Genomic DNA, 14,602 nt, shown 5'->3' on the forward strand with positions numbered 1-14,602 from the left:
TTAAATACTGGTGATTCCATTGAAACCATACAAAGTACTGTGTTCTCATCCTTCACTTTGCATCTACAAGTATGGTGACAATGTGATGGGACTCTCACTGTTCTGAAACCGTACTGCTCTGGTGGTGGGAAAGGAATACTTCTGTCAGAGTTCCCAAATATGCGCCTTAGCTCTATTTTTCCCATGAAGAATCTCTCCTCCCTCACACAGACACACACACGCTGGTGTGCCACATTCACCGGGAAAACCTTTCACCTCTTACCACTTCCAGAGTGTGTGGTTGAAATAAATGTGTCTAACCATGTGTTAAGGATGGTTCCAGTGGAAAAATGCAAGTCACAGATTCCATTATGTTAGGGGCTTCGGGCAGTACTGGGGAGGAAAACACAATGTATTCAGTGTGACATCTGCGCTTGCTCTCTTGTGGTCTACAGTGGTCATGCAGATCTATTTTTCCCATTGTACAACTCAGGCTGAAATGCATGAAATTAATATAGCTAGATTTTTTTCAGGACACCAAAAGAACATGCAGTTCTGTTGGCTAGCTGCATTTGGATGGCAAAGCAACATGTCTTTTTTTTTTATCCTCACTCGAGGATATTTTTCCATTTTTTGTACAGATAGAGTGGGAGGGAGAGAGAGGAAGGGAGACACAGACAGAAACATCGACGTGAAGGGACACATCGAGTGGCTGCCACCCGCACGACCAACCAGGGCCGGGGACAAACTGCAACCGAAGTATGTGCCCTTAGCGGGAACCGAACCTGGGTCTCTCCAGACCGCAGGCCAACGCTCTAACCGCTGAGCCAAACTGGCCAGGGCCAAAGCAACATGTCTTAAGAGCACCCCCCTTGTCCCTTACTTCTAGGAGAAGCATGGAAGTCACTGATCATTGTACCATTTTTCCCTTCCTCGTTTTCATTTTTCACCTTTATCCATGGTGTTTCCAACTTTTTAGCTTTCCTCCTGCCACAGGCTGGCCTTTCCTCAGTCCAAAACTATAGAATATCAATTGTTAATTAAAATTACTGATGATTCTCTTAGACAGTAATTCTTTGCAAGTTCTTTATTTAAAGGCTTTCCCCATCTCCTTTATAAGTGATCCTTAAAAAAGAATCAGTATTCACTTCTTGGCTGAATGGGTTAGCTTCTCGAAGTTCATTCATCTCTTCTCAGCAATGATTGGCATCCCTTCAGAGACCATTTATACACAATATCTGATGAGCAGCTGTACCAATGCAACCTGTTCTTTCTCTTCTTTCTGTCTCCAGGGCACATTCTTTATAACATCAGGTGAGTGGCTGACTTTAATCTCAGTAATTCCATCAGCTCCTTGCAGGATTTTTTTTTTTTTTTTTTTTTTTTACGTCAAGTAAAGGAGTTTTCTTGGCCACCTGCACTTCCAGATTCTCCCGTAGCACATGAAACTCTCACTAACATGAGAGGCCCACCTAGACCACTGAGAAATACATGGAAAGCCAGTGAGAAAGGGTGCTGTCAGAGTTTATAGTCCAAGAGACTGATTTAGACTATCACCCCATCTGCAAGTCATCAGTTTCCAGAAATTCATCCTTGTGTTTGTTTTTGAAACCAAGCTTTTAGGAGGAGAAGGACAAATTAAAGCCATGACTTACTGCAAAGCTAATAATAAACAAGTCATTTTCTTTGTGCTAGAATAGACAAATGCTGTTTAGGTACAAATGTGGGTTTATCTTGAGTCATTTAGGAATCTCCCCAATAATACAGATGACACTTTATGGGTAGCATAGAACCACAGCTTTTGCAACAAAAATATATCTTACCTGAAATGCTTTATGCTATGTTTTTGGTCTTTTAGGTTTGCAAATCTCTTTAACTGCTGACACACTGGAAAGATGTGTGTCCACAGTTGAGGTCACTGTTCCTCAGTTAAGGGCTAGCTCCAGGGCTTCTTGTGAGGCTGCTTCTCAGAGACCAGGAGACAAAGAAGCACAAAGACTGCATAGGGACTATAATCTGCATTCATTTCCTAGCCACACGAGGCTATCATTCCACTATCTAATAGAGATCACATGTGAATTAAGTAAAACCATGGAAATCTATAGTAACACAGTGAAATTTTGATGTTGCAACTTTTTTTCAGTACAGGAAGGGTATGGGAACAGTCTAAGATACCAGATATGTAAACATCCATACATAAACATCCTGAGGATGGACATCACACTTGCAAATAATTTAGCTCTAAAATAAAATAATTGAGAAGAGGTTTGAGTGAAGTATTTGAAAACATGATGTATATAGTGAAAAAAAATATTTAAGCCCTGTTACCCTTTGGGATAACTTCTAGGAGGAGGGATACTTACTAAGTTAATAAGAGGTCACTTGAGAAATAAATAAAAAAATGTTTCACATGGCATAGACTTAGCCAGTGAAGCTCATCATTTAACTGACTTGAGCTCTAAGCAGTAAACTTTTCAAAGAACTAGAAAATTTATGGGTAGTTATAATATTTACCAAGATAAGAATGTTAGTTTTAGAATATGTTATTTGCCCAAACACCTTAACATCGACTTTAATGATGGATATTTAGCTTTTGTGTGCAAAAAAAGAAGTTTCAGATCTTGCCAGCAATGCTGGACTGACCCAGCATTAAATTTAAATTCAACAAACATTGAGCATCTGCTAAGAATTATGGGCTAGTATGTGGGTCTAGGTGAATTTAAAGTTAAAGACTCTCTCTTTCAAAGGAATTATAATCTAGGAACTATAGGCAGAACTATACACACACACACTTCAATTACCAGGAATAACTAAGGGAAAAAGTATTAGGGTCACATTCTCATTGTGAACGTGTGGACAAATGCCTCATTACGATCATCATAATAACCATGAGAAGTAAAAAATGGGCTCTAAGCTTTGGTATTTTGTTGGACAGCAGAGGAGACAAAGGCTTGGAGTGGCTAATTAACTTGCTTAACATTGTCCAGGTCACTCTTTAATGTCAAAGCCTCAGAGGTAGTCCTGGGGCCTGTGCTTTTTTGCCACCACATGCTGCCTGCATCACCCCAACTTTTTTCCTGTAGTCCTAGAATTCATTAGAATTCATAGAGCATTTTTATGCAGTCTGTATTAAGATTTATTATTGACTTGACTCTTTCCCTCACTGACTTGAGGGCAGGGATCTGGTAACCTTCCCTTTCTTTCACCCAAGTATCTAGCACTTTTTTGTGTTATAAATTAACCAACTTCCCCTTCACAGTGCAGTGGATATTAGAAACAAAATACCCACAATTGTAAGCTCATATTCTAAACGCCTTGCCCTCTCATTAAATGTTTAAGGAGCAAATGGTATGATTTCAACAGAAGTGTGAATCGCTAAGTAAAACATCACCCAGTTTTTATGCCATTCCACTGAAATGTTTTCTTTAAATGTAGATATAAACATGGGATGGGACTGTAGAGTGTGACATCAGGCTCAAGAGAGAAGTCTCTGACTCGTGCAGATTGAGGTTTGGTCTCAGACCCAGGAAAGCTTGATTCCAGAGGTAGAAAATATGACACCACTGCAATGAGGTGCATAGTCATGAGCTTCAAGTTTCATGGCAGTAAGATGTCATTGTCTCTGTCACTCAAGCTCTTCCTGGACAGGACTTGCAGACTACATGAAGACCCACACACAAGCCCTGGCTGGTATGGCTAGGCGGTTAGAGCATCGGCCTGTGGTCCAGAGAGACCCGGGTTCGGTTCCCACTAAGGGCACGTACCTCGGCCCTGGTTGGGTCATGCGGGTGGCAGCCACTCAATGTGTCCCTTTCACATCGATGTTTCTCTCTCTTCTCTTCCTCTCTCTCCCTCTCATTCTATCTGAACAACAACAAAAAAGACCCACACACAGGATGACGTGTGTTGGGAGTGGGGGTGCAGAGGATACGTACCCTTGCTCTCTAAAGGACTTTTACCAGGAGATATTAGATAGAAGAGAAGAATTTATCATCTCAGTTATTTTGAAATGTAGGTATTTGAATGAGTTTTTTTCCTGTTTCTTCTGCCTTTAGCTCATCAACCTTAGTCCCTTCCCCAGTCTTATCTTGTCCTAGGGAGTCCAATTTGAATGATTCAAATGACCTCTCTTCTGTAAAGCCCCTTCTTTCCCTTCCACAAGTGATTGTTTCTTCTTCTGAATCCCGCAGTGCCTCGTAGATCGGCATGGTGGCAGGATTTTTTTGTTTTTTAATTAATTTATTTATTTTTGTTACAGATGTTTCTCCTGTTTCCGCCACTGATTACCCCCTTCCCCTCCCTCCTCATCCTGTCCCCACCTTTGTCGTCCATGTCTATTGTTTATACATACATGCATATGAGTTCTGTGGTTTATCTCCCCCCACCCCCTCTTCAGGGGATTGTCAGTCTGTACCTCACTTCCACGTCTCTGGGACTATGCCATTCCTCAGACTGTTATGTTCTTTATATTCTACAAATAGGTGAGAGCATATGATATTTGTCTTTCTCTGCTTGGCTTTTTTCACTTAGGATAATACTTTCCAGGTCCCTCCATGTAGTCTCAAAGGATAAGAGATCTTTCTTTCTTACAGCTGCATAGTACTCCATTTTTAAAAATTAATTAATTTATTTTTGTTACAGATGTTTCTCCTTTTCCCCCCACTGATTGCCCCCTCCCTGCCCTGTCCCCAGCTTTGTTGTCCATGTCCACTGTTCATGCATACATACATATAAGTTCTGTGGTTTATCTCTCCCCCACCACCCTCTCTCCTGGGGATTGTCAGTCTGTACCCCACTTCCACGTCTCTGGGACTATCCCATTCCTCAGACTGTTATGTTCATTATATTCCACAAATAAGTGCAATCATATGATACTTGTCTTTCTCTGTTTGGCTTCTTTCACTTAGGATAATACTTTGCACGTCCCTCCATGTCTTCTCAAAGGATAAGAGATCTTTCTTTCTTACAGCTGCACAGTACTCCATTGTGTATATGTACTACAGCTTTTTTATATGTTCATCTACTGATGGACACTTGGGCGGTTTCCAGATCTCAGCTATTGTAAATAGTACTGCTACAAACATGGGGGTACATATATTCTTTCTGATTGGTGTTTCAGGCTTCTTAGGGTATATTCCTAGAAGTGGGATCACTGGGTCAAATGGAAGTTCAATTTTTAATTTTTTGAGGTAACACCATATTGTTTTCCATAGTGGCTGCACCAGTTTGTATTCCCACTACCAGTGTACTAGAGTCTTCTTTTCTCCACACCCTCGCCATCACTTGTTGTTTGATGATTTGTTGATGGCAGCCATTCTGACAGGTGTGAAGTGATACCTCATTTTTGTTTTAATTTGCATCTCTCTGATGATTAGTGATGTTGAGCATTTCTTCATATGTCTCTTGGCCATTTGTATGTCCTGTTTGGAGAGGTGTCTATTCAGCTCCTCTGCCCATTTTTTAATTGGGTTCTTTGTCTGCCTTTTGTTCAGTTGAATGAGCACTCTACATATATTGGAGATTAACCCCTTATCTGATATATCATTGGCAATTATGCTCTCCCATACAGTGGGTTGCCTTTCCATTTTGATGATTGTATCTTTTGCTGTACAGAAGCTTTTGAGTTTGATGTAGTCCCATGTGTTCATTTTCTCCTTTGTTTCTGTTGCCTTAGGTGATGTATCAGTAAAAATTCTCCTGCATATGATGTCTGAAATTTTGTTGCCTACATTTTCTTCTAGGATTTTTATGGATTCACTAGTCACATTTAAGTCTTTTATCTATTTTGAGTTTATACTTGTGTATGGTATAAGTTGATGGTCTAGTTTCATTTTTTTGCATGTAGCTGTCCAATTTTCCCAACACCATTTATCAAAGAGGCTGTCTTTACTCCACTGTATGCTCTTGCCACCTTTGTCAAATATTAATTGAGCATATTGCCTTGGGTCCATTTCCGGGTTCTCTATTCTGTTCCACCGGTCTATATGCCTGTTCTTGTGCCAGTACCAGGCTGTTTTGATTATAGTGGCTTTGTAGTGTAACCTGAAATCTGGTAATGTGATCCCTCCAACCTTGTTCTTCTCTTTCAAGATTTCTGTGGCTATTCGAGGTCTTTTTTGGTTCCATATGAACTTTTGAAGTATTTGTTCTAGTTTTGTGAAGTATGTCATTGGTATTTTAATGGGGATTGCATTGAATCCATAGATTGCTTTGGGTAATATGGACATTTTAATGATGTTGATTCTTCCAATCCATGAACAAGGTATGTGCTTCCACTTTTTTATATCTTCCTCTGTTTCTTTTTTCAATGACCTGTAGTTTTCTGCAAATAGGTCCTTTACTTCTTTGGTTAAGTTTATTCCCAGGTATCTTAATTTTTTTTGCCGCATTGGCAAATAGGATTGTTTTTTCAGTTTCTCTTTCTGTGAGTTCATCATTGGTGTATAAGATTGCTGTCGATGTTTTGACATTAATTTTGTATCCTTCTACTTTGCCAAATTTATTTATTAAGTCTAGTAAATTTTTGATGGAGTCTTTGGGGTTTTCTACATATAATATCATGTCATCTGTGAATAATGACAGTTTTACTTCCTCCTTTCCCATTTGGATCCCTTTTGTTTTTTGGCATGGTGGCGTTTTTTACTTTCAGTCTTAGATTATCATTATTTCCACATAGACCTACTTGCTTCCGGATGCTGGCATACAGTAAATGTGTGTTGAATTTATTGGATTCAGTGTTTTTATCCAAACACTTATCATCCTCCAGTTTACTTTAATTTCACACTCTCCATATAAGCATCTACAATTTGTGAAGCAACATTTGGACTTTAAGGCATATCTGTATGAGAATGCACCCTGACTCAGTTTATTAATTTACTGTTTGCCCCAAATGTTTTTAATAACAACAATAATAATTAATGTGTTTTCTACATAATCCTGTCCTACTGAAATTATATGCAGAGATAATACATTCTGCTATTAAGTTTAAAGTAGTTCTAATCCACACCATCCTTTATCCTTTCTTCTATTACTGGACCCTCTTTATTTTGGCAGAGACATACGTCAGGAACTAGAGATCTGTATATGCAATCTGCTTGCTTTTACAGGATGTCTGGAATGACATTCCTACAGTCAACTGGGACACTATCACTTGACTGGTCAGTTTGCACATGCCTACATACTCATGCAATTCCTAGGCTTTAGGTCCTTGACTAGGAGATACTTTTCTAGTTTTCATGAGTATTGCACATAAACGAGTAATGGATGGAACTAAGAATTATGGCAGGACAGCCTATGCCCTCCATGTAGGAGAAGCTCACTAAGTCTTTGTTGAAAAACCCATCTCACAAGAGCACATGCTAAGACTCTCCTATGAGGCATTTGATGAGGAGATCCATTATATTGAGGCTGTTACAATTTTGTTTTAAACTATAGCATACTTATTTTTCTCTCTTAAGAAGTTCCAATTAACAATATTTACTACAGAGTTTTAAGTTAAATTCTTAACCAAGTTTCTAGGGATTACATTTGATCTGTTCTGAGTACTTGTTCTCTCTCTAGATCAAAGGATTAGGCTTAGCTTTTAAATTTAATGCAATTTAAAAATAAGAATTCAAAGAATGTTAATCAAAAGTATTAAGTCCCTGAGTCTTTTACTGCCCAGCAATAGCTCCTGAGTACTCTAGTTGGAACAGGGGGCCATTTCAATGTCATCTTCTTGACTGAGCTATTAAAGGTTTCTGAGGCACCCATCTGCACCTTAATATGGTATTAAAGCAAAACACTTCATTGTAAAGCAGAAATGAATTCACAGTTTGCTGAATGTCCTAAAAAATGTAAAACAATCTCTTCTAAAGCACAGGGATTTAATCAGCCTTTCCCTTTAACTCTACTTAGTAGTTTAAATTGCCTTAGATACTGATTACCTGTATGCTAGACTCTACAGAATCCTAATATGATTTCATTTTCTCCCCTTTTGTCTGTCATAAGAATCTAGTATGTCCCAATGTCCAGATTTTACAAGTTTTTTTATAAGAGAAGAATTGAAATGAAATATATATATGTATTTTTAATCCTCACCGGAGGACATTTTTCCATATTTTGTTCAGATAGAGTAGGAGGGAGAGAGAGAGAGAAGCATCGACGTGAAAGAGACACATCAAGTGGTTGCCACCCGCACAACCCAACCAGGGCCAGGGACAAACTGCAACCGAGGTACGTGCCCTTAGCGGGAACTGAACCCGGGTCTCTCTGGACTGCAGGCCAACGCTCTAACCGCTGAGCTAAACCGGCTAGGGCGAAATGAAATATTTATCTAATTTTTCTGAACACCATTATATCTGATCTAGAAAACCCTTGTTTTTTTTTTTTTGCATAGAATATGTGAAGACACTCTGCTCATATTTGTCTTAAATATGTTTAATAAATTAAGCTGAACACTTTCAGGGGGTGTTACAGCCCCGTGCACTGTTCTCAAGCCTAATTCTCTGTCACACAGAGCAAATGGAGACCAGAGGTGGTGTCCCCACCCTAGAGCAGTGTCTCCTTCACATTTGATCTTTATGGTTTCCATATTGGAGTGATTTGAGTAGCTTGGGTTCTGGAAATGTCTCTCGTTGAAATGCTATAGTATTAACCTGCTACATAGGAGTCCCTTTTGTTTTTTTCTGCCAATGCTGCTTGCCAATTTTAACAACTACAGCAGATTTTGCTATTCAAACAGAACCAGATGGAACTCCAGTTCAAAGAACAGATCAGAATTAAACATTTCTTTTTTAATTAGTTGCTTCTGATATGCAAAAAAATTAAGATGAAAGTGAGAGAATGTGCCATGCATCCAGACACAGTGAAGTCCACACAAACATTATCTCCCTTTATCAGCCAAAAAGACAAAGGTCAGCCCTTGTTTGGGAACTTCATTTTTCTTTTTTACCTTTTTCTTTGTGGTTCTTTTGCTCTAAGTACAGTGGCAGTCAGGGGAGCCAGCGTTTCCACTGCATTTGTTACAGCCTCATCTAATGTTGTTCTAGCTCATTGGCTCACGTCTTCTGATGGAAAAACTCATCTGTTCATTCACTTGGGATGGTTTTACTCTCAGCATAGGTTTTGTTGCAACCAGGAGTTTGTTTCCACCCAGGAGAATGCTTTTCTTTAAATGAACTATGGAAAAAATTATTAAATCAGGCAAATGACTAGAAAATAAGTGAGGTTCTTTCTACATTGCACTTTTCTTGTACTTGAATATTTTAATTATTTATCAGCACTGTAAATGTTTCCTTTCTCTCTTTTGCTAAAAATGCTTCATTACTACTATCTTGTTTTTCTACAGCATAACTGAATCATTTGAAATTTTTTTATTTTCAGCAGCCAGTGTAAATTTAAAACAAGTAGCCAGTCCGGCTGGTGTTGCTCAGTGGATTGAGCTTGGTCCCATGGACTGAGAGATCCCAGTTCAGTTCCCAGTCAGGGCACATGCCTGGGTTGCAGGCTCGATCCCCAGTGGGGTGCATGCAGGAGGCAGCTCATTGATGTTTCTCTTTCACATAGATGTTTCTATCTCTCCCTTACTCTCTCTCAAAAAAAAAAAAACAATTTCAAAAAATACCCAAAGTAATCATAAATGGTTTCATATTATCTATAATTATGCAAAATATTTTCCAAAAGGATAACTATAAGATTTAACTATTGATTACTAAGAACTTCTAAATTATTTTTCTATAAGTATCACTTTTACAATATGGATTGCGGGATAGCATAGGTTTTAGAGATTCATACATAGGCCACAAATCTGATCTGGAGTTAAGTCCTGATAAGCTGTGTGACTCAGTGAAGTACACACATCACTTTCTTCCTCAGTTGCTTGTCCATAAAATCTTCCTTGTATGATTGTTGTGAGAATTGAAAGAGAAAGTGTATGTAAATTCAGCCCTTAATAAAATGGCCGACATGAGGTGTTACTCCATGAACTTTCTATTAATAAAAGTAATTTTAGCCATCAGTGTTTTTCTATGTAATACAATAATAGTGAAAAAATACATCAAAAGATAGAGAATTACATTACTGAGTATAAAGTGGGTATATTTTGATTGGTAACTATAAAAAGTTCAAGATGGAAACCAATATAACATAATATTGAAAGTAAACTGTAAATGAAAACTAAAATTGAACAAGAAGTTCAAGATCTAAGTAACATAATGGTCAGGTTCTGTGAATTAAGCCCATAAATCCTAGAACAGCGTTTATGTTGAAATGCTCAGGCTCTGCCCTTGTGTTATCTAAGGAAATGAGACAATTGCTCAAAAATATTTTCTTTAGCTTGTAGCGTCTAGCGATGAATTAACAGCTCTTTGAGTCATCAGAGGTGCTCTAAAAAAAAAAATCTGACACACACACCCCTACCGAAAAATGTTTTTCCTGTTTTTAATCAGACTTCAATTCTTTGTTCTTTATTTTTTCAGGCTTTTGCATTGACCTGCCTTGGGAATGTTAAAAGTTGTTAAATGCTCCCTTGCCAATCTAGCTCAATGGGCAGTATTTTATTGAGCAAGACAGATTTTCATTTGAGAAATGAGGTTTTCTACTTTATGACATTACCAATAGCTGGTTATGTATTATTATAGGAAGTAACGAAATTTGTTTCATGGCTCAGAGACTGCATGCTGGTGTTTCACCAACAGTTTGCAAAGGTTTACTACGTGATTTACTGCACAATGCTGAACGAGTTCTTTGTCCTCAAGTGGTTCCCAGTAAAATGTGTGCCTCTCCTGGTTTCTCTTTATCTGGGGAATGTGTTTCCTGTCATTAGTAAGACAATGCCGTGGCCATAAAGCACATGTGGATTATACCTGTAGACATCTTTTAACAAAGAGTGCATCAGAATCATGATTAGAATCCACATCTTCAGGCGCCTCTCTCTCCCCAAGAAGTTGCTGGGACACCATCTCCTGCCCCCCAGAGGTGGGTGTGGACAGCTGTTTATTTCTTCTATTAGTGCACCTCTCCCCCACCCAAATAAAAGTTGAGCCTTTCCCTTCTGTGTCTATTGTCTAGCAATGTCTCCTATTTGTGTGTGGAGCACAGTGGAAGTAAGATGTGGGTAGACATTCTATCAGCAATATTGAAATTTTATATTTATATTTATATTAGAAACAGGATGTCATATTGGGTCACTTCTGCTTATGGTGCTACATAAGCTAACTCAAAGTATGGCCACTAGAACTCAAAAGGATTTTGATGAATTTCTGTAAAATAATTTATATGCCATCAGATACGTACCAGATGCTTATGTCACACACAGGGAGTGACACATTCAACAATTTCAATGAATGCATTTGATGTTCAGCTCTGTGCATACCCCACTCCCATCATCATATCCCCTCACCATCACCCTCAGTGTTAAACAGAAGTACAGTAAACTCAGATGTGAAATCATTTCCATCTTCTAATTAAAAATACACAGCTGTGAAATAATGATATTCTTTCAAAATAAGAAAATAGTGATTGGACCATAGCTGATTGGCTTTAAGGAAAGCAGGTTATTTAATTATGGTTATTGTGTGTCTGGATTTTTATGAAAAGAAAGGAGTATAGTTAGGACAATGAACCCAAGAACCCAGAGGGGTGGCATTATTTAGGACTGCTTTGGGTTGTATCTTTGTCCCTCCAGCTACCTTTCTAGAGTGATCAATCTTGTGTGAGGTTGCTGAGAGTTCATCATAATTCAGAAAGGTAAACCACCAAGAGGATGACCATGGCTGATAGTGAATGATTTTCATGACATCTGATTATTTTGGCTTTTAAATGACCACAGAGCAATAATCTTCAGAGATCAATACATTTCTTTACAAATGTCTATGGAGGTGAGGGAAATAGGGTATGTTGTTTAGTGTCTGTCATTTAATTCACTCATTTCCTTCTCCTTGTCTCTGCATTTCCTGCTCCTCCTTCTTCCAGGAACACTTTTTTCCTTTGTGCCCACTTGCAAGCTTCTCCTGTGTATCCTTCGTATAATAGACATCGAAGTCAGCTGTGAAATGTCTCTAGCTCCCCTAGCTCCAATTCTCTGGCAAAAGGCATATTCCTTCCTCTGTGCTGCATCACACTTTATGCACATTGCCCCATTCTGTAATCATGTGTCTGTGCTTCCCACATTCTTAATGCTCTTGATATATTCACCACTTAATGCAGAACTTAGCAGATGAGCAGTATTGTGTCCACTGACTGAATGCCAATCAAGTTGAGTAACTGTTCACAGGTAGCATGCTGATTAAATAGATTATGCTGCAACCTTACCATGTAATACCATAAAGCTTATGTAGAAAAATATCTTGTCTTGCAAATATACACAAAGAATTAAACAAAGGAAGCTTATCAAACATGGAGATAATATGACCACATTTTTATAATAACAAAACATATACACAATACTCACATACATTTAGCATAAGAAAAAAACTCTGGAAGGCTGTTATCAGTGGTTATTTCCTAATGGTGGTCTTATGGAGATTTTATTTTTTTCTCTAACCTTTTCTGCATCATGAATTTTCAATAGGCATCTATTACTTTTGTATATAGAAACGCAGATACTTCCTAAAAGAAATCATAAAAGTCTGGATGAAGGTAGAACAAAAACACAACAGGATAGATTTAGTACTGGAGACATGAGATCCTCACTTAATATCCTAGGGTGACAAGTGACTTACTCTGCCTACTAGACCAGAAAGAAAAAAAGTCACTCATAGTTTAAAAAAAGAGGATATGGTTAAGTCAAGAGAACTTTACACATCAATGTATGCAGGCAGAAAAGGCTTCTTTTGTGTTAGGAATAACAAATACTTTAATGGGTCTGGGAGATAGATGCTGCAGTGAGACTAATAACATAGATCAAAGACAATGTCATTATCCACTGAATGGGCTTCTCCCATGAGAAAGGTATACACACAGGCATGACATACTTCTGAGTCTCTTGACACAGACACCAGCAGTGTGAGCAGTGGTGCTTCTGAGTCGGAAGGCTATGTGTCTCCTTCCAAACATCAGGTACGGGAAGGTCTCTGATAGGGCATTCACCACAGAGACAGAGGGAGAAAATACTTAAAAGAACTTCTCCAGCATTGCCAGTGAGCATTCTCATAATGCTGGGGAGGTTGTGTCTTGTTAGAGTTCTGGGTACCTTCCAATTCTAATTGCAATGATTCCCAGCTCTAATCATTTTGTAAGATTGTCATTCATCCATACTAACCTCAGTGGCAGTAATGTTAGGAAGAAAAATTAAATGAAATGTTAAGTATCCCAGTGTGGTAAGTAAGAGAATCTGCAGAGTTTTATAGCACAGCAGGAAACTCTATGCAATTACAAGGGGAGGTTGCTAATGCATTTCATTGTCATTAAAAAAGAAAAAAAAAACTTATTCTCTTTTTTTATGAGAGATTCATGCATATGCTTTTATGGCCTTTCTATCTGAGACCTTGGATGCTTCCTGTGTTGAGTACCTAAATTCCAATCAATTGCTACTTCCTTGAAGTCAGTTGTTACTAGTGCCTAGGATTCTTCTAGTTAACCACCAGTTAACTTCTTTCCTACCTGGTAACTAAATTTTACCCTAAAAACAAAATTTGAAAAGAGGAATAAGACAGCCAGGGAATCAAGGTCTAGAGTTATTTCAAGTCAGCCGAAACTGAATATGCACTCTTGGAAATTTAATAATTTCCATACTGAAGAGCCATTTGTAAGTTTGACAGGAAGAATTTATTTAAATAGTTCCGCTTCATGCTCCCTTGGACATCAAGATTTTAAGGACCCTTTAGCTTGAAAGTGGATGTAGCATTGGGCATGACTCAATGGATAGTGAGTAAAACACTAAATGTTCTGAGAGCATTTGAAAACAGTTGAAACTATTTAGTGCAGCCACGTCCAGAGTACCCATTAACTTTTAGATTGCAACATTAGGAAATCGGAGAATTTTTGCAGCAACTTAAAATCATCTGATTATTTGTCTAGAATTGAGTTAGATTTAAGGTTGCCAGATAACATATAAAATACCCAGTTAAATATTTGTATTTCAAGTAAGCCATGACTCAGTTGTAGTATGTCCCAATCATTGCATAGGACATATTTATACTAAAAATTTTTGTTGTTTTTCTGAACTTCTAATTTATGAAACAAAAATCCTTACTTTGCCCTCTTCCTCTTTAATTCATTTCAGATTACAAATCTAGGGCCCATTTACCAAAGCACAATACTCACAGTGCTTTCACAGTCAGTATTGTTTTGGTCTACATTCTATTTGGAAGGAGGTAGTATGCTAAACAGTGATGGGAAATAGGGCCATGTTAGATCTGAATTCTAGTCCAAGCCTCTTTACTATCCAATATAGGTATTTATCTTGATTTTCTATTTGTAAAAGGCATATATTGATGTGCTGTTTGGAAAGGATTTTTAATTTCAAAAAATACAGCAACATGATATTAAACCCAGTTTTCTCTGCATCAGGAATTAAGCAGTCATGGTTGCAGCAGTGAGAAAGGTCTTTTCCTGGCAATTGCCAACCCAGGACAACTGCTGTCTTCTCTATCTGTGCCTTTTGTTAGAGGAATGTGATGGGGAATTAGGGTTGTTGCTGCCA

The 14,602-nt window shown here is 38.2% G+C and overlaps 1 protein-coding gene across 4 annotated transcripts in view; it reads left to right on the forward strand.

Moving 5' to 3' along the window:
- NRP1 (neuropilin 1) overlaps window positions 1-14,602 on the forward strand; it is a 156,687-nt gene that overhangs the window by 93,688 nt on the left and 48,397 nt on the right. The gene's annotated exons all lie outside the window — the stretch shown is intronic.

The sequence above is a fragment of the Molossus molossus genome, unplaced genomic scaffold, assembly GCF_014108415.1.
Source record: "Molossus molossus isolate mMolMol1 unplaced genomic scaffold, mMolMol1.p scaffold_m16_p_1, whole genome shotgun sequence".
Classification (NCBI taxonomy): domain Eukaryota; kingdom Metazoa; phylum Chordata; class Mammalia; order Chiroptera; family Molossidae; genus Molossus; species Molossus molossus.